Source organism: Nicotiana tabacum, chromosome 21 (assembly GCF_000715075.1).
Source record: "Nicotiana tabacum cultivar K326 chromosome 21, ASM71507v2, whole genome shotgun sequence".
Lineage (NCBI taxonomy): Eukaryota > Viridiplantae > Streptophyta > Magnoliopsida > Solanales > Solanaceae > Nicotiana > Nicotiana tabacum.
In genome coordinates, this window is record NC_134100.1 from 99,156,218 (window position 1) to 99,176,822 (window position 20,605).

The following is a 20,605-nucleotide window of genomic DNA, read 5'->3' on the forward strand; positions in this document are numbered from 1 at the left end:
TAGGCACATAAATACGACCTTGCATCCTCAAAATTCCATCATCTCTGATAGTAACCTGCTTGGCACCATCGTGCCGCACTGTGTCTCTAAGGACAAGTAAATGAGGGTCGTCATCCTGTCAATCTCTGATGAGCTCAAACAAAGAAGATCGAGAAACTACATAAGCTAGAATGCAACTGGGCTCAGAAACAACCAACCTCATGAAGTGGTTGGCCAGGTCCAGAACATCCAATGCAAGCAGGCTCTCACCAACTGGAATATAAGCAAGGTTACCCATGCTAGCTGACTTTCTACTCAAAGCATCGGCTACCATATTGGCTTTCCCGGGATGATACAATATGGTGATATCATAATCTTTCAATAGCTCTAACCACCTTCTCTGTCTCAAATTGAGTCCCTTCTGCTTGAACAAATACTGCAAGCTCCGATGATCTGTGAATACCTCACATGGCATGCCGTAAATATAGTTCCTTCTAAACTTCAGCGCGTGAACAATGGTTGCCAGCTTTAGATCATGATCATGGTAATTTTTCTCGTGAACTTTCAGCTGTCGCAAAGCATATGCAATAACTTTTTCACCATGCATCAATACCGCACTAGACCAATACGCGATGCGTTACAATATACTGTATAAGATCCTGAACATGTGGGTAACACCAATACCGGTGCCGTAGTCAAAGGTATCTTGAGCTTCTGGGAGCTCGCCTCACACTCGTCTGACCACCTGAACGGGGCACCATTCTGGGTCAACCTGGTCAACGGGGCTGCTATGGATGAAAACCCCTCCATGAATCGACGGTAATAACCTGCCAATCCCAAGAAACTACAGATCTCTTTAGCTGATGTGGGTATAGGCCAGTACTAAACTACCTCAATATTCCTAGGATCCACCTGAATAACCTCTACTGATACAACTTGACCCAAGAAAGCAACTGAACTCGACCAAAAATCGTATTTTGAGAACTTAGCATATAAATGGCTGTCTCTCAGAGTCTGAATAACGATCTGAAGTGTTGCTCATGCTTCTCTCGGCTATGGGAGTAGATCAAGATATCATCAATAAACACATTCACAAAGGAATCCAAGTAGGTCTTGAACACTCGATTCATCAAATCCATGAATACTGCTGGGACATTGGTCAGCCCAAATGACATCACTAGAAACTCATAATGCCCATACCGAGTCCGAAAAGCTGTCTTAGGGACATCAGATGCCTTAATACTCAACTGATGGTAGCCATATCTCAAATCAATCTTCGAAAAAACCTTGGCACCCTAAAGCTGATCAAATAAATCATCAATCCTTGGCAATGGATACTTGTTCTTGATGGTGACTTTGTTCAACTGCCGATAGTCTATACGCATCCTCGTCGATCCATCTTTCTTCTTCACAAACAACACAGGTGCACACCAGGGCGAGACACTAGGTCTAATGAAGCCCTTATCAAGCAGATCTTGCAATTGTTCCTTCAATTCTTCCAACTCTGGCGGGGCCATGCGATATGGCAGAATGGAAATAGGCTAAGTGCCTGAAGCCAAATCAATGCAAAAATCAATGTACCTATCGGGTGGCATCCCCGGCAGATCTGCAGGATACACCTCTGGAAACTCACGAACAAGTGGCACTTAATCCATGGAAGGAACCTCCGCACTAGAATCGTGGACATAAGCCAAATAAGCTAGACACCCCTTCTCGACCATATGTCGAGCCTTCACAAAAGAGATAACCCTGCTAGTAGAATGGCCAAGAGTCTCTTTCCACTCTAATTGAGGCAACCCCTCCAAGGCTAAGGTCACCGTCTTAGCATGACAATCTAATATAGCATGATAATGTGACAGCCAATCCATACCCAATATGACATCAAAATCAACCATATCGAGAAGTAGAAGACATACACGAGTCTCAAGACTCCTACTGGTGACCATAGATGAATGATAAACACAATCTACAATAATAGCATCTCTCACCGATGTGGACACATACATAGGATCACTCAAAGAATCACGGGGCACAACCAAATATGAAGCAAAATAGGATGACATATAGGAGTAACTAGACCCCGGATCAAATAGAACTGAAACATCTCTACTGAAAACTGAAATAGTACCTGTGATAACAGCGTTAGAAGACTCAACCTCAGGCCTGGTTGGGAAATTGTAACATCGGGACTAGGCCCCACCTCCCTGAACTACGTCCCTAGGATGGCCTCTAGCTGGCTTGTCTCCACCTCTAACAGTCTGGCCCCTACCTCTTGTTGCCTGACCCCTGCCTCTGGCTGGCTGAGTAGGTGGTGCAGCAACTGGTGCCAGAACCATGGCACAAGAACTCTGAAGCAGTGAACTGCCCGTTGCTCGAGGGCAAAATCTAGCAATGTGCTTTGAATCACCACAAGTATAACATAACCTCGGATGTTCTGACTGTTGACCCTGAAACTGACCTTATCGACTTGAATTACCACCCTGATAACTCTGGAGTGGAGGGGAACTAAAAGGAGCTGGTGGTGTACTGTAAGCTAGTTGGTCGGAATATGGCATATGAGGACCACGACCACCCGAGGCACCGTGGGAGGCTTGGAGTGCTGAATGGAACGGCCTGGGAGGATGTCCTCTACCAAAATTACCCCTTCCTCTAGATAGGGCATTGCTGAACTCACCGGAATAACGAGGTTTCTTGTCAGACCCCTGACCTCCTTGAGTAAGAACCATCTCGACTTGTCTGGCGACATTAGTAGCCGTCTCAAAAGAAATCTCACTCCCAGTCTCCTTAGCCATATGCAATCTGATAGGCTGAGCAAGTCCATCAATAAACCTCCTCACCCTCTATCTCTCGGTGGGAATCAGAAGAGTATCATGACGGGCCAAATCTACAAAACAGGTCTCATACTGATTAACAGTCATACAGCCTTACTGGAGATGCTCAAACTGACGGCGACGCTCCTCTCTCAACGTGATTGGCAGAAAATTCTCTATGAAGAGCTGAGCGAACTGGTCCCAAGTAAGAGCAGGTGACCCAGCTGGTCTGGTCAGCAAATAATCTCTCCACCATTTCTTGGAGGAACCAGTCATCTGAAATGCAGCAAAATCGACCCCATTGGTCTCCACTATACCCACGTTCCGTAGAACCTCGTGGCAGCTGTCGAGATACTCCTAGGGATCCTCTGAAGGAGCACCACTCAAGTGAACTGGGAAGAGTTTGATAAACCTTTCCAATTTCCATAAAGCCTCAGAAGACATAGTTGGCACATCTTCGGCCTGTGCCGCAACAACCGGATGAACTACTCTGACTGGCTGAGCTGTCGGAGCCTGATATTGGGGAGTTATCTTCTCCGGAGTGGGAGTAGTGGGAGTTTCGGCTCCTCCTCCAGCCTGAGAGACTACTGGTGCCATGGGAAATGTGCTAGTTTGGGCCACACTCTCCATAGGGCTCACCAGACGGACCAAAGCGTCCTGTAGTACTGGGGTGGCAATGAACCCCTACGGAACCTGGGCGGGTCCGGCAGGAATAGTCTGAGCTGGAATCTCCTCATAAAGAACTATCTGAGGATTCACTACTGGGGCTGCTACTCGAGCTCTTGCTGAGCTCGGCCCCTATCTCGGCCTCGGCCTCGACCTCTGCCCCTCGTAGGAGCTGTCGCTGGAGGCTCTGGCTACTGCTCAGCTGAGGAAGCGGTACGTGTTCTCGCCATGAGAATAAGAGCAGAAGAGTTCAATCAGTATTGAGAAAACAACAACGTACGGCAGAGGAGAATAAAAGTGAAATTCGTTCCTAAACTTTATAGCCTCTAGAAGATAAGGATAGACATCTCTGTACCGATACCAAGGCAACCTAGTGCTCTGATACCAACTTGTCACGACCCAAAATTTTCACCGTCGGGATCGTGATGGCGCCTAACATTTCACTTGCTAGGCAAGCCAACGTTAGAGAATCATTTAAACTAAATCCTTATTTCCACTCTCATAAATAATAATAATTAACTAAGATGAAATATATTAAGTACGGAATAATATTAAAATTATATTATTTACTACCACCCGGATCTGGAGTCACAATTCACGAGCATTCTAGAATTCATTACAAGTAATAGTCTGAAAGAAATACAACTGTTTGGATGAAAGAAACAGTAAAACTGAAAATATAGGTGGGGACTTCAGGGTCTGTGAATGCCGATAGATCTACCTTGATTCTCCGGATAGTGGCTCCAACAACTAAAATATCGATCAACCCGGGCCAGTACCAAAATCTGCATGGATAGTGAAGAGTGCATTATCAATACAACAGACCCCATGTACTGGTAAATGTCAAGCCCAACCTCGACGAAGTAGTGACGAGGCTAAGGCAACTCACAATAAAATCAATAGAAATGACACGGCATCACCCTTCGTGCATTAACTCTCATATCATGACACGACATCACCCTTCGTGCATTAACACTCACAATATGGCACGATATCACCCTTCGTGTATTAACACTCTCCCTTACCATAATGCAATGAACAATTAACAATATGGAGATAAAATAACAAGTACGAGCCTTACCTCAACATTTAGTTCTATAACATAAATCTCAATCTTCGAAATAAATACTCAATTATCACCAGAATGTCCATGAACATGGTAAGAACAATCAATTTAACAACACTAGTCTAAACACGTAGCAATTAGGCATAGAAAAGAGACAATATAAGGAAATCGGAAGAAAATATGGAAAACAGGTAAATTGGCGGCGTATAAGTACTCCTTACCTCACATATACGCCGCTCACATGAAGTTCACATAACAAATAGTCTAAAATTCCTAATTCCCTCAAGTCAGGGTTAGACACAACACTTACCTTGCTCCGAAGCCCACTTAATTCTCAATCACAGTTTTTCCTTTAGAATTCACCACCAAACTACTCGTATCTATTCAAAAATGACTCAATAATATCAAATATTGCTAAAGGAATCAATTATATTGCATAAATTAAATTTCTGAAATTTTCCTCCAAAAACGTCAAAAAATCGACCCCGGGCCCGCTTGGTCAAAACCCGAGGTTCGGATCAAAATCTATTTACCCATTCACCCCCGAGCCCGAATATATAATTTGTTTTGGAATCCGACCTCATATTGAGGTCTAAATCCTCAAATTTCCGAAATCCCTAGTTTCTACTCTAACCCCTAATTCTACCGTGAAAATGCTAGATTTTAGGTTGATAATTCATAAAATGTAATGGGTAATTGAAATAAAATCGTTTAGAATCACTTACCAATACTTTGGAGAAGAAACTAACTTTTGAAAATCGCCTCTCACCGTTTGGTTTTTGAGAAAAATAAGTTTTTTTGGCTAAATCCCGTGTTTAGATTATGTTAAGTGTTGGGCGACAGTGTTCATCGCGTTCGCGAGAGCAGTGTTGCATTCGCGAAGAGTATAGGTTACTAAGCCTTCGCATTCGCGAGAGTAGTGTCGCGTTTGCGAGACAGTATTCGCGTAGGCTACCCCCTTGGCCTTCGCGTTCGCGATGAAGGAACGACAAACCCTCCCCCAAGTCCCCAAGTGTTTCGCGTTCGCGATGAGTCAGTCGCGTTAGCGAAGGGTAAATCCCCCATCAATTCGCGTTCGCGAAAAAGAGATTTTCAGCTAACCAGTTTACTCTTTGCGTTCGCGAGAGTACCTTCACGAACGCGAAGAACTACATACCAGAACACATGCTGCAGCAAAATACCATATTTTTCAAGTCCAAAACACCATTTGCCCTTCCGAAACTCACCTGAGCCCTCGCGGATCTAAACTAAATATGCACACAAGTCTAAAAATATCATACAAACTTGCTCGCCCGATCAAACTATCAAAATAACACCTAGAACTACGAATTTAGCACCAAATCAAATGTAATTCTCAAGAACACTTTAAAATTCCTATCTTCTCTACTGGACGTATGAATCACGTCAAATCAACTCCGTTTGTTATCAAATTTCACAGACAAGTCTTAAATATTATAATGAACTTGTACCGGGATCCGGAATTAAAATACGGACCCAATACTCACAATGCCAAACATCAATCAATTATTAGAAACAAATAAATTTTCAGACTTTTAATTTTCCTCAAAAATTCATAACTCGAGCTAGGGACCTCCGAATATTTTATCTTGACCGAAGTCAACTAAAATTAATTTTTAAGGCATAAATTTTTATTTTCATCAGTTATCAACATAAAAGTTTTCGGAAACACGCGCGGACTGCGCACGTTAATCGAGGAGGGTACAAATGAGATTTTATGGCTTAAAAGTGCACATTCGAATTCTAAAATATAAGATGACCTTTTGGGTCATCACATGTAAGCCTTCGCAGTCTGGCATCATCGCAGCTGCTCCAACCTAATCATGGTCAAAGTTTAAGCAACTGCATGAATTCATTTACGAAGTTGAATCCAAATGCTCCACCTGTAAGCCAGAATGCTAGTTTATTCCATGGAATTCCTACTTCTTTTGAGCTTGATCAATTGCAGCAGAGTAAGCGTGCCATACACATGGGAGAACTGAATCCATTGGATGAGCACGAACTGCTCACAACGGGCAGTAGTACATTCACGGACTCTAGATCTGTGGTTGGTAACTCAAACAGCTCGTTGTCCAATGTCTTAAATAATCCTATATTGCTTCAAGTGAACTCCCAACAATCAGCCGTTTGCCTCAAGATAGGGTAAGAGAGAATAGCACTTCAGCCGGCCCTTATTTGCTTCTTTTAGCTCTGACGCCTTTAATACTGGAGTAAGTTATTCTTCCAATTTTTTGGACCATAGTAGATATAATGAGAATTGCCAAAACTATATCCAGCCTGTGAAGTTCCAGTCAAGTTCTTTTCCTTCGACTGAACCTTTTAGTAACAGCCATTTACCTCAAGATAGGGTAAGAGAGAATAGCACTTCAGCTGGCCCTCATTTGCAGAACAGCACCGTTGATTTTTCTTCCTCGACCATAGTATCCCTACCTTTTGAACCTTCAAGAGGAGAAACACAATGCCTGGAAAGTTTAGGGGGTGGTGTTCAGATTATGAACCAAGCGCACTGCCAATGATGGCCAGATCAGAACCAACATTATTCCCAGAACTCAAACCATATTTTTGGCAACATGAGCTCTCAAGTTTCCAGCAATGGCGGCGTGGCTTCTTTACCCCATAGTATGGACCACATACATATGTTAGTTTCATGTACTATTGATTTTGAAATAAAGATGAATATCATTTCTTGACCTCAATCCTCAGTGTCTCAAGTGTGTGACTGATCAAGCTTTTCTGGAGGAAATGACTCTTAAATTGGTAACCATGTATCCAACTCATGAAATAGATCTATGGGTTAAACCTTTTAGATATTGAGCATTTGACCCGTTATATTTTTAAGTTATGAGTTCATTTTTACTATTTACTACAATTTTAATGGATTTTTATACATAAATTTATACCCTGCTTCGGAAGTACTGGGTTAAGATGAATCTGGTACTACTTAGCTGCATCTTGCCCCTGACTCCAGGAATTCTATGTCATGGATGCAAATTAATGTATCCTAATAGGAATATATGATCCTAATATTTCTTATTTCTCCGCAAAGATCAGATTATCAGTCATTATAACATTAGTACTTTAGCAGGAGGAAAGAATCCACTCTTTATTGATATCTCATATTGCATGACATAAATTAACCTATTAAAGGATTTTATTTGCGTGATGCATGAGCAACAAGATGGAGCCATGTTAGAAGGGGGAGAATTTGGATTTGATGCTTATTCTTTTGGGTCAGGTTTATGAGGTTTTGTAACTATCGTCTTATGAAGATTTATTTGCTCATTGAGGAGTCTAACAATATGTCGTCAAGTACTACCACTACACCCCTACCTTCTTTTCCACTGTTCCTTTCGAAAGCTGAATATTGTTATTGATCGTAGAAAATACTCAAATGCTAATTACTTGTTGCTTCTGAAGGGCCGGTTCTGGAAGTTCAACTGAACCGATTGCTTTCATTTCAAACTATGTAGTTATATGCGGAAAAAGTTTAAAGTTTGTAGATATAATAAGATTGCACTCATACTGAACTCATTGACTCTGGATCCCGATTCGCCTCAAGAGGCGAGTCGACCATGTCTGGAGATTTATGTATCAGTGACAATAATGTTGTGAGAGATTAGAAGCTTGACACTAGAAGTACTACTACACATATCTCACCAAAAACTGCTTAGCTCATGATAGATTGAGACTCTTATTTGGCTTTATGAAGCAATAAACTGTCTCTAATGATTCTGTTTATAACTACTTTTAGTATGGTATTAAAATTTGTTTCAGTTGGCTTCTCTACAACTTTCAGTAAATCAGGACAAACAAGTGACAATATCAGGCATTTTAGCATATCCATGAATGTTTGTGTACTAGTGGAGATACTCATATTTATCTAATGGAAGTACAAAATTAAGAACCTTGTGTTCAAATTTGAAGTAACTAAACATTTAAAATCCAACTATAATGTTCCAAGTTAAACAAATGAATTGCAGTATATAGTTTATCTCAACTAATTATCATTGTTTTAAGCTTTCCAAAATCTATATATATATATATAATTCAGGGGAATTAGCCAGATATGTGGCATTCTATTTGAGTAGGAATAACACTTATCTTTTCCCACAACCTTTTTTGCATTTTACACTGATTTACATCATAAAGAAAAAACAACCTTCGCATACAAAAGATACCGATTAAAAAAACGGCTCTTCTACTCTATTTGTTCTTTTTTCTCTTTATTCCAAGAAGTGCAAAGTTTTAATCGGTGCTAAAACCAAACTCACGATTCCACAACCATCACATCTTTATTGAGGATCCCTTACTCCTTCAAACAAAACCACAGTACAATCCATGTAATGGCTTTCATCCTATTCCTACTCTCTGGTGAGAGTACTCTGATCTCCTTTGCCAAGTATTGCACAATCACTTTTTTGCCATAGATAGAGTGTGTCAGGTTTACAAGCCCTACCATGAAAGTGATATTCTTCCTTTTAACCAGCAAGTTCATATGTATGTTGTTCCTGCCTTCTTTCTATGGAGTTAAATTTTTCCTTCTTTCTGTTGGGTTCTTTTTTTGAAATATGCAAAAATAGGCTCAAAAATCTAAGGTTGTTTCTCAATTATGCTACAAAATTCGTGATTTTAGGGTTTGAGCTTGAATTTTATCCTTTTGGGACGCAAATATAAAAGAAGTTTCATGCATTACAACTTCAGAGAAAGAGAAGTAGCCAGCACCCTTCACTCTTCTTACTGCTAATTTTGACGTATTATATTAATGATAGACTTGAATTGCAGTGCTATGAAGGAATTAAGTAAGTAATAGCGATTAGTGTCGCAATGTATTTCTTTATTTTTGTAATTTTTTGTTTTCATGTTTATAACTTTAAATATGGTTAATTGAATACTAGAATTAATGTATTACCAAGAAATATGTCTTCCGTATTATATTTTAATCATTGCAATTAAGAAAGCTTGTATCTATTGTGTGCTCAATTCATTAAACGTTTTAGTGTAGAAGAATTTTACGTAACATTGTTGCCATTCGAATTCTCCTTTATATGTACTTTATCACATTACTCATGACTTGGATGGAAAGAAGTTTACAGGCGGAAGTATCATCAGTTGTATTGAACAGGTTTTTATAGAGATGTGATTCCAATAATTACATATAAACTATGTTACTTTGGGTTCTTTATTTGCCTTGATATCAATTTTTTGATACGCATGATCATATCAGTTTAACATACATTACGAATGTGCTTGAATGAGTTTAGAATAAATCTAAATTTCTTGGCTATTGTTAAATAGTCACTTGGGGCAATTCATCATTAACGTTCAAAAGACTATAATGGTTTGACAGCTCTACAACTACATGGGAATGATCGAGTTGGCCTTTTATCCAAGGTTTTTGTTGTGCTATGAGATTTACAGTGCAAGGATTGATGTCATTTGAACGTTAACAGACACGCAGTATGTCGAGTTCCATGCCACAGTTAATACAATTGTGGACGAGGAATACTTGATATATATTCCTTTATCAACTTTTCTTGTTTTTCCAATTCTTTAGTCGTTTTGTATGAATGTACATGTGCTCACATTTGTCACAATCTTGTCTCGGGAATTCTTCATCAGGCATACTGATAGAACCCCAATTAGTTCACATTCTAAAAGGCAACAGTAATTCTATGTCTACAAGCTGCAATCGAGAGCAGCGTTCTGTGTATTCTAGTAACTAAACATCTGTATTTCATTCTCTCACAGATGGTGAGGACTCATGCTACCGGTCAAGAGGGTCAGCCACCGGTTCGGGCCGCAAGAGGCCGAGGCCGCGGTAGAGGCCGTGGTAGGGGCAGAGGTGCAGCCCGTACAGCAGCTGGGGCAGTATCTGCAGATCCACCGGTTGTCCCAGAACAGGACCAGATTCCATTTGTTGATGCACCAGCTCAGGCACCACCTGTGCCTATTGTGATTCCTGGCCTTCAGGAGGCCCTAGCTCAGATTTTGACAGCGTGTACCAGCCTTGCTCAGGCGGTCTCTATTTCGACGGCCGCAGCCACTTCTCAGGCTGGGGGAGGAACTCAGACTCCCATCGCTCGCACACTCGAGCAGGTTGTTCAGGGACTTCAGACACCGGAGGCACCACCAGCCCAGCCGGTTATAGCTGCACAGGACTATGTGGTTCTTGCTATGCCCGAGGATGATCAGCGTAGGTTGGAGAGGTTTGGGAGACTCCATCCGCCACCTTTCAGTGGCACAGAGAGAGAGGACGCTCAGGATTTCTTGGACAGGTGTCAGAGGATACTGCGTACTGCTGGTATCTTGGAGACTTGTGGGGTCTCATTCACTACCTTTTAGTTTTCTGGGGCTGCACTCAGATGGTGGGAGACTTACGAGAGGCGTAGACCTGTTGGCGCAGCACCCCTTACTTGGAAGCAGTTCTCCGTTCTTTTCTGGAGAAGTTTGTACCTAAGTCCCGCAGAGAGGAGCTACGCAGGCAGTTTGAGCAGCATCGCCAAGGTGAGATGTCTGTTACACAGTATGAGATGCGGTTCTCTGAGTTAGCTTGTCATGCGGTCTGGTTGGTTCCCACAGATCGAGAGAGGATCAGGAGGTTTATAGATGGCCTCGGTTTTCAGTTTCGATTGCTTATGACCAGGGAGAGAGCATCTGGGGTTACCTTTGATGAGGTTGTAGACATTACTCGACAGATTGAGATGGTTCAAGGTCAGGAGAGGACTGAGAGGGAGGCTAAGAGGCCTCGTGGTCAGGGTGGTTTCAGTGGTGCTCCTCAGGGAGGTCAGTTTCAGCAGGACCATTTTTAGCAGGGCCCGTCATCATTCAGTGCATTGCCAGCACATAGTTCTCATTATGCCCCGCCCGCTCAGGTATCGTCGGATAATTCTTTTAGGCATGAGGAGCAACAGTTTCGTCAGGGGGGGGGGTTGTTTCAAGTGCGGGGATTTTGGTCCCATTGCGAGATATTTCCCTAGGATGTTGGGTGGGACTCCGCAACAGAGTACTCAACCTCCGACTACAGCACCAGTTACCTCACCACCCGCCCAGCCAGCTAGGGGTGGAGTTCAGCCAGCTAGGGGCGGAGCCCTGTCAGCTATGGGTCGCCCGAGAGGGGGAGGCAGATCAAGGGGTGGTCAGAACCGTTTCTATGCCCTCCCATACAGGCCTGACGATATTGCTTCAGATGCTATGATTTCAGGTATGTTCTTCTGCTAGACGCGTTTGAGGACGAACGTTTGTTTAAGAGGGGGAGAATGTAACGACCCAGCCAGTGGTTTTAAATATTATAACCTCGTTCCCCCATTTAATACTCAATTTTTGTCCTGCAATTGATTTATGAATTATCATGTTAGTTGGTTTAGGTCCGGAAGAAACTCGGAGTGAAATGAGACACTTAGTCTCACAATTACAAATTTTAAGTTAGAAAAGTGGACCGGAAATGGACCTATGTGTAAATGATCTCGGATTTGAATTCTGATGGTTCTATTAGCTCTGTTAGGTATTTTTGAACTTAGAAGTGCGTCTGAAATGTGATTTGGATGTCTGTGGTAGAATTAGGCTTGAATTGGCAAAATTGGAAATTTGGCGATTTCGGTCGGAAGTGGAAAAATTTGATATCGTGGTCGGAATGGAATTTCGGAAGTTGGAGTAGGTTCATAGTGTCATTTGTGATGTGTGCGCAAAATGTGAGGTAATTCGGACGTGGTTTGGTTGGTTTCGGCATCGGATGCCGAATTTGAAAATTTAGAAGTTCTTAGGCTTGAATCTGAGGGTAATTTGATAATTTGTTATTGTTTTGAGTGATTCGAAGGTTCGACTAAGTTGGTATGTTGATATATGACTTGTTGGTATTTTTGGTTGAGGTCCCGAGGGACTCGGGATGATTTCGGATGGGTATCGGGGAGTTTGGAAGTTGGAAAATGCAGCGGGAGCTGCTGTTCTGGTGTGTCCGCACCTACGGATTGGGAACCGTAAGTTCGATGATCGCAGGTGCGTGGGAGGCTCGCAGATGCGGAGATGGTCGTAGATGCAAAGAGTGGATCGCACCTGCGGGCTTGCAGGTGCGAGGAGGCTGCCGCAGGTGCGAAGTCTGGTCGGTGAAGTGGAATGCGCAGGTGCATGCCTGTGTCCGTAGATGCGGAAGCGCAGGTGCGATGAAGGGCTCGCAGGTGCGAAAAACCTGGGCAAAAACCATAAATAGAACCCTTGGCGATTTTTGTGCATTCTTCACCATTTCTATTCGATGTTTGGTGCTTTTGGAAGAGATTTGAAGAGGGAATCAAGGGAATTCGTTGAGGTAAGTTACTTGAGCCCGAATACTTATATATATGGTGATTCTCCGTTATTTAATCATGGTAATTAGTGAAAATGAGGGGTTAGGGCTTGGAATATTTTGGGAGTAATTTAAGGATTTGAAGAACCAAACGATATCGGATTTTAATGAATTTGGTATGGTTAGACTCGGGAGAGGACAAGGTTTATTATTCTGCCATTTTTGACTGATTTCGAGATGTGGGCTCGGGGGTCGGGTTTTGGTCGGTTTCAGATTTTTGGCATATTTTGTAGTTTTTCTTGTGGAATTCATTCTATTAGCGTATATTGATGGTATTGTACTGATTGTGATTAGATTCAGAACATTTGGAGACGGGGTCCAGAGATGAGGGCATCCCGGAGTAGGATGTTTACGTTGTTAAGGTAAGTAACAGTTTTAACTCTGGCTTTGAGGGTATAAACCCGGAGATTTGACATCACGTGATTATTTGGAAGTGATACCCACGCTAGGGGATAGGTGTGTGGGTGTTCACTGCGAGGGATTGAGACTTGGTCCATCCCGTGAGGTTGTGAGGCCTAATGGCTATTATCTGTGGTTATGTGTTTAATTGTTGTTGAACTTGTTTGCCTTTATGTTAGAGATCATGCTTAGGCTTTATTCATGCTCAAATTATTGTACTCAGTCATAGAAATCATTGTACATGTTTACCTCGGTCTCTATTATTTGCTAATATGTTATGATACTTGATGTGGGCTCTGTTCCCTTATTTGTTGGTAATGATGAGGCTAGTGAGATACATGATTGAGTGAGGCCGAGGGCCTGCTTGTGAAGATATTAATACCATAGCGCGTGAGTTTTCCGTGTAGCACGTGAGTTGACCGTGCGGGTCCAGGTATTGATACCATAGCGCGTGAGTTGTCCGCGTAGCACGTGAGTTGACCGTGCGGATCCAGGTATTGATATGATGGCACGTGAGTTGTCCGTGCTTAGCGCTTGGGCTTTGGGAGCCCCTCCGGAGTCTGTACACACCCCCAGTGAGCGCAAAGTGTTGAGTGTTTTGAGTATTGAGTGCTGAGTACGAGTGATGAGTGATGGAGTGACACTACTGTGAGGTTGTATTTATTTATGTTGTTGCTACATTTATTTGTTAAACTTCTTTGTGGCATTTACTGAGTTATGGAATTTACCTGTTTATTTCTGTTTATTTTTAAATTGTGAAAAATAAATAATTGAACTGTTTTACTTAGCTCGTCACTATTGCTCAGTTCCTTAGTTATTTATATTACTTGCTGAGGTGGTTGTACTCATGTTACACCCTGCACTTTATGTGCAGATTCAGGTGAGTTAGAGCGCGGCGATCTGTGGAGATTGCAAGGTAGCTGCTAGCGTCCGCAAGACCTTGTTACTCCTATTATTATTTCTTCTTTTGGATTGTATTGACAGTTAGACAGTTCCATTTCTTAGTTCATAGATTTAGACTCTCATGACTTAGTGACACCCCGATGTTTGTGGCTCGTTTTCGTATTTCTAAAATTATATTTAAAGTTGATTTAGTTTATGAGAAATTCAAATGTTAAAATGTTTTATTAAATTTTTATAATTGGTTTAGTAGAAATATTTTGGGAAGTCCATGGTCAGATTTTGGGTCGTGACAGGGTCATTGTGGACAGGCTGACTAAGTCAACGCATTTCTTTCCTGCGGCAGTTACCTATTCCTCGGAGCGGTTGGCAGAGATTTATATTCGTGAGATCTTCCATCTTCACGGTGTGCCCGTGTTTATCATTTCTGATCGAAGTACGCAGTTTACCTCGTACTTTTGGAGGGTAATTCAGCGTGAATTGGGTACGCGGGTTGAGTTAAGCACAGCATTTCATCCTCAGATGGACCGGCAGTCCGAGCGTACTATTCAGATCTTGGAGGATATGCTACGCGCCTGTGTTATTGACTTTGGAGGTTCTTGGGATCAGATTTTGCCGTTAGCGGAGTTTGCCTACAATAACAGCTACCAGTCGAGCATTTAGATGGCTCCCTATGAGGCATTATATGGTAGACGGTGTAGGTTAGCAGTTGGGTGGTTTGAGCTGGGGGAGGCTCGGTTATTGGGTACAGATTTAGTTCAGGAGGCCTTGGACAAGGTCAAGATTATATAGGATCGACTTCGTACAGCTCAGTCCAGGCAAAAGAGTTATGCCGACCGTAAAGTTTGTGATATTGCATTCATGGTTGGAGAGAGAGTGTTACTTCGGATATCACCCATGAAGGGTGTAATGAGGTTCGGAAAGAAGGGCAAGTTGAGCCCCAGGTATATCGGACCATTTAAGATCCTCGAGAGAGTGGGGGAAGTAGCTTATAGACTTGCGTTGCCTCCAAGGTTATCCTCAGTTCATCTTGTATTCCATGTGTCTATGCTTCAAAAATATCATGGTGACCCGTCCCACATGTTAGATTTCAGCTCTGTCCAGTTGGACAAGGATTTGACTTACGAAGAGGAGCCGGTGGCAATTCTAGCCCGACAAGTTCGCTAGTTGAGATCCAAGAGTTACCCTCCAGTTCGAGTACAATGGAGAGGTCAGCCTATTGAGGCAGCTACTTGGGAGTCCGAGTCTGATATGCGGAGTAGATATCCCCATCTTTTCACCAGCACAGGTATTTTTCTATTTCCGTTCGAGAATGAACGGTTGTTTTAGAGGTGGAGACTGTGATGACCCAAAAGGTCATTTTATATTTTAGAACTCGAAGCTATGCTCTTAAGCCTTAAAAATCTCATTTTTACCCTCCTCGATTTGCTTGCACAGTCCGGGCAGGTTTTCTGGAAAGCTTTTATGTTGAAAACTAATGAAAATAAGAATTTTTGCCTTAAAAGTTGATTGTAGTTGACTTCGGTCAATATTTTTGATAAACGGGACCGGATCCATACTTTGACAGTCCGAGTAGGTCCGTATCGAATTATGGGACTTGGGCGTATACCCGAAATCGAATTTGGAGGTCCCTAGCTTGAGTTATGGATTTTTGATGAAAATTAAAAGTTTGGAAATTATTTGTTTTTAAGAATTGATTGATATTTTGCATTGTTAGTATCGGGTCCGTATTTTGGTTCCGGAGCCCGGTACAGGTTCGTTATGATATTTAAGACATGTCTGTGAAATGTGGTGAGAAATGGAGTAGATTTGACGTGATTCGGACGTCCAGTTGAGAAATTAGACGTTTTAAAGTGTTCTTGAGAATTTCATTTGAATTGGTGCTAAATTTAGAGTTCTAGGTATTATTTTGGCGATTTGATCGCGCGAGCAAGTTCGTATGATATTTTTAGACTTGTGTGCATGTTTGGTTTGGTGCCACGAGGGCTCGGGTGAGTTTCGAATAGGCCACGGGATGTTTTGGACTTTGTAAATCTGGTTTTTCTACATAATCTGTGTTCTGGAATGTCCTTCTTCGCGTTTGCGAAGGTACTCTCGCGAACGCGAAGACTAAACAAGGCAGCTGAGGATATCTTCTTCACGAACGCGAAGGCTTGGTCGCGAACGCGAAGCGATGGGGGCGTTACACTTCGCGAAGGCGACAAGCCCATCACGAACGCGTAGCGTTAGGCACTGGGGAGGGGGAGTCAGCCTTTTCTTTATCGTGAACGCAAACAATATCTCGCGAATGCAAAGACCAGGGAAGGGTAGCCTCGCGAACGCGATGAACATTGTCGCACAGCACTTAACAGAACCCAAAAACGAGATTTTAGCCAAAAACTCATTTTTCTCAAAACCCAAACGGTGAGAGGCGATGTTTCAAGAATTATTTCTTCACCAAATTGTTGGTAAGTGATTCTAAACCATTTTCTTTCAATTACCCATTACATTTCTTGAATTTTTAACCTAAAATCTAGAGTTTTCATGGTAGAATTAGGGGTTAGGGTAGAAACTAGGAATTTCGAGAATTTGGGGATTTAGACCTCAATTTGAGGTCGGATTCCAAAACTAATTACATATTCGGGCTCGTGGGTGAATGGGTAAAAGGATTTTGGTCCGAACCTCGAGTTTTGACCAAGCGGGCTCGGGGTCGATTTTTCGACTTTTTGGAGGAAAATTTGGAAAATTTAATTTATGCAATATAATTGAATCTTTTATCAATATTTAATATTATTGAGTCATTTTTGAATAGATACGAGTGGTTTGGAGGTGAATTCCAAAGGAAAAGCTGTGATTGAGAATTAAGCGGCCTTCAAAGCGAGGTAGGTATTGTGTCTAACCCTGACTTGAGGAAATTAGGAACCTTAGATTATTTGCTAAGTGAAATTCACGTGAGCGGCGTATATGTGAGGTGACGAGTACCTATGCGCCGCCAATTTACCTGTTTTTCCATTTTTCTCTGTTTTTCTGATATTGTCTCATTCCTATGCCAAATTGCTACGTGTTATACTAGTGTTGTTCAAATTATCGTTCTTATCATGTTTACAGATTTTTCTGGTGATAACTGAGTTTTTATTTCAAAGTTGAGATTGATATTATGGAACCAAATGTTGAAGTAAGGTTTGTACTTGTTATTGTATCTCCCTGTTATTATTTATGCAATGCATTATGGTAAGGGAGAGTGTTAATGCACGAAGGGTGATGTCGTGCCATATTATGAGTGTTAATGCACGAAGGATGATGCCGTGCCATATTGTGAGTGTTAATGCACGAAGGGTGATGTCGTGCCATATTGTGAGTGTTAATGCATGAAGGGTGATGCCGTGCCATATTGAGAGTGTTAATGCACGAAGGGTGATGCCGTGCCATGATATAAGAGTTAATACACGAAGGGTGATGCCGTGCCGTTTCTATTAATTTTATGGTGAGATTGAGAGTAAAAGCACGAAGGGTGATGCCGTGCATTTTGTTTTCTTACCGTATTCACTATTCTTGTTGATTCATGGTATATTGGCTGCTCCGAGGATCATTCTGTTGTAGTTCTTTATCTTGTATTCCCCTTAGTATATTTTTCCTCCCGACATTTCCTGTTTAGTTCTTCATTTCTGTTATTTGCATATACGTTGTTAAATTGTACAGGTTGATTTGTAGGTGTCTTGCCGTAGCCTCGTCACTACTTCGTCGAGGTTAGGCTTGATACTTACCAGTACATGGGGCCGGTTGTACTGATACTGCACTCTGCACTTTCTGTGCAGATTTTGATACCGGCTCGAGTTGATCGAGATTTTGCTATTGGTCCGCTGTCCAGAGACTCAAGGTAGATCTGTCGGCGTTCACAGACCTTGAAGTCCCCCTCTATCTTTTTTGTTCTATTGTTTTCTTTTATTCAGACAGTTGTATTTCTTTCAGACTATTACTTGTAGTAAATTCTAGAATACTCGTGAATTGTGACTCCAGATCCGGGTGGTAGTAATTAATACAGTTTTATAAAATTTCGCACCTCTTATATTTCATCTTAGTTAATTATTGTTATTTACTGAATGGAAATAAGGAATTGGTTTAATGATTTTCTAACGTTGGCTTGCCTAGCAAGTGAAATGTTAGGCGCCATCATGATCCCGTCGGTGAGAAATTTCGGGTCGTGACATTAGGAAACCTTCATATCATGAATCTCTTGCCAACAAGTATAGTGCACGTCGTGAAACTGAACATTGTATACATTTTGTGAACATAAAAATAGAGAAAGGGATACTTGATTATTTTGTGAAAAATCATTCAATATTGAAAAGCCAATTGTATCAAGGAACAAATGTTACTATTGAAAAATAAGTAGAAGATAAAATGATAAGAGGGAAGACTTTTGTTATCATTCGTTAGAGGTTCTTCAGATATGTGATAATGCTAAATCTTTCCATTTTTGTTAAATGCTCTTAATATGTTTAGTTTTTAGAAGAATCTATCTTTTCGCTATTTTGTTTTTTGAATATTAGCAAAGGATCATTTGTAAACTTAATGAGAAAGTTTATGACTGCGCGAAGTGCGGGCAAATTACCTAGATTTTAAATAGATCTGGTGGGGTGTGCCAGGCCAAGGCTATAGTGCAAACACCAAGACGGCACTTGAAAGTCCCGATAGCAAGCTACCGTAGTGAATTTTTCCCCTAAAAATTAAGTTAATATCATGATAAGAACAGATATAGCCAAAAGGCCGAGAAAGGTATGCTTTTAAAAGTGCAAGGTCCATTTTTTTTATGCTAGTTCCCTGCTATCTTAGCGTCCTTCTGCTTCCAGTATGGGACAATACACAATAGAAACTGCCAAGAATTCTTCCAAACCGAAAAATCACAATTCAAAAGGACAAAAGGGAAAAATTAAACTCTTTTCTGACTCAATCAATGTTTCTTCTTTTATTCAACTTGAATGATTCCCAAGAAGCAAAATAGAAGAAAGCCTACACTATTTTTTGATCTAAAGATATACATTCTCAGTTCCTAAATGTTGTGACATGTAGAATACTAGAAATATTATAATCAGGAAATGGGAAAGAAAATAGTAGAAAAGAAATGAAATAGATCTGCACTCTATGATACAAAAATGCAAGCAAATAATCAAGCTCGCATTTATCTTACTTAAACTTAGGTTAATTAGCGGTGCCTAAAGGAAAGAAAATTTTCATCAAACCGGTTCATTTACTATCTATTAATTGATTGACTAATACCTTAAACTGGAATGAGTGCTGTAATTGTGGTTGTAGAATCATTAGCCAATGACTCTTCCTCGCAAACCTCTCGTCCACGATGTCTAGTTCTCTTGTCGTCCAAAGACCAAATCAATCTTGGGCCATCCTAATAATTCATAGGCGTTCTCATTTTTAACCAAATTAGAACTATAAGCCGGACATGTAAACATTTTGGCTTTTATCATCAAAAGATGGCACAGTGAAGTAACACGAGAGAAAAGCTACTCATTGTGAATTCTTAAAGTTTTACTGAGAAGCTAAATTTTGAGCACCAAGATGCTGGAAATTTTTGTTTCAAATCATCTGACTGATTTCTGTGTCCTTTAAAAAAAAAATCTATTTGAAAGGTTAGGCTGATAGTAGCAAACTTGTTGTTGTAAGTGAAAAAAAAGAAAAGTGAACAAAACAAAAGAAAGAAAAATCAAAAAGAGATGAACTTATGATGTAAGCGCTTACATCGGCATTCTTATGATGTATGCGCTTACATCGGCATTCCTATGATGTAAGCGCTTACCTCGGCAGGGCATTCAAATGCCTATAAAAGGGGTATGCATTTTCATTTGCAAATCATCCATCAACTTCTTCTTTCTCTATTCAATTAATAAAGATTTATTCTTTGTGTGACCGTGGAGTAGACAAAATTGCCGAACCACGTAAATCTTAACTTGTCTTGTCTTTTCTTGTGCAATTTATTGCTTTTCTCTTTCAAATATTTTTCCCTACTATTAATCTGGCACGTTTCCCAACGTATGCATGAGAACAACATCGATTGCATGTATTTAAAACACTCTGGACTACAATTGGAGAGATGTGCCAGGCCATGGCAGTATTGCAACACCAAGGCTACACTTGAAAGCCCCCATAGCAAGCTATCGTGGTGTACTTTTTCCCTGTACTTTCTCCCTGTACTTTCTCCCTAAGAAAATTGAGTTATTATAAAGTATTAAAGTATTGTGCGTAGAGTCCGGCAGAAGGCTGCACCCCAAGGAGAGTGATTATTTCTACGGCTCGAACCCGTAACCTATATGTCACATGGAGATACCTTTACCATTGCTCCGAGGCTAAAATCTTTGAGCACCAACTTGCTGGAAATATTTTGTTTGAAATCATCTTAGTTTCTTTTACTTTTTTCCTTAAAAATGAGGCAAGGAATGC

The 20,605-nt window shown here is 41.2% G+C and overlaps 1 pseudogene; it reads right to left on the bottom strand.

Annotated features, from left to right (window-relative positions):
• Window positions 1–18,784: 18,784 nt before the first annotated feature.
• Window positions 18,785–18,932, bottom strand: LOC142175614 (U2 spliceosomal RNA; annotated as a pseudogene).
• Between the last annotated feature and the right edge of the window lie 1,673 nt (window positions 18,933–20,605).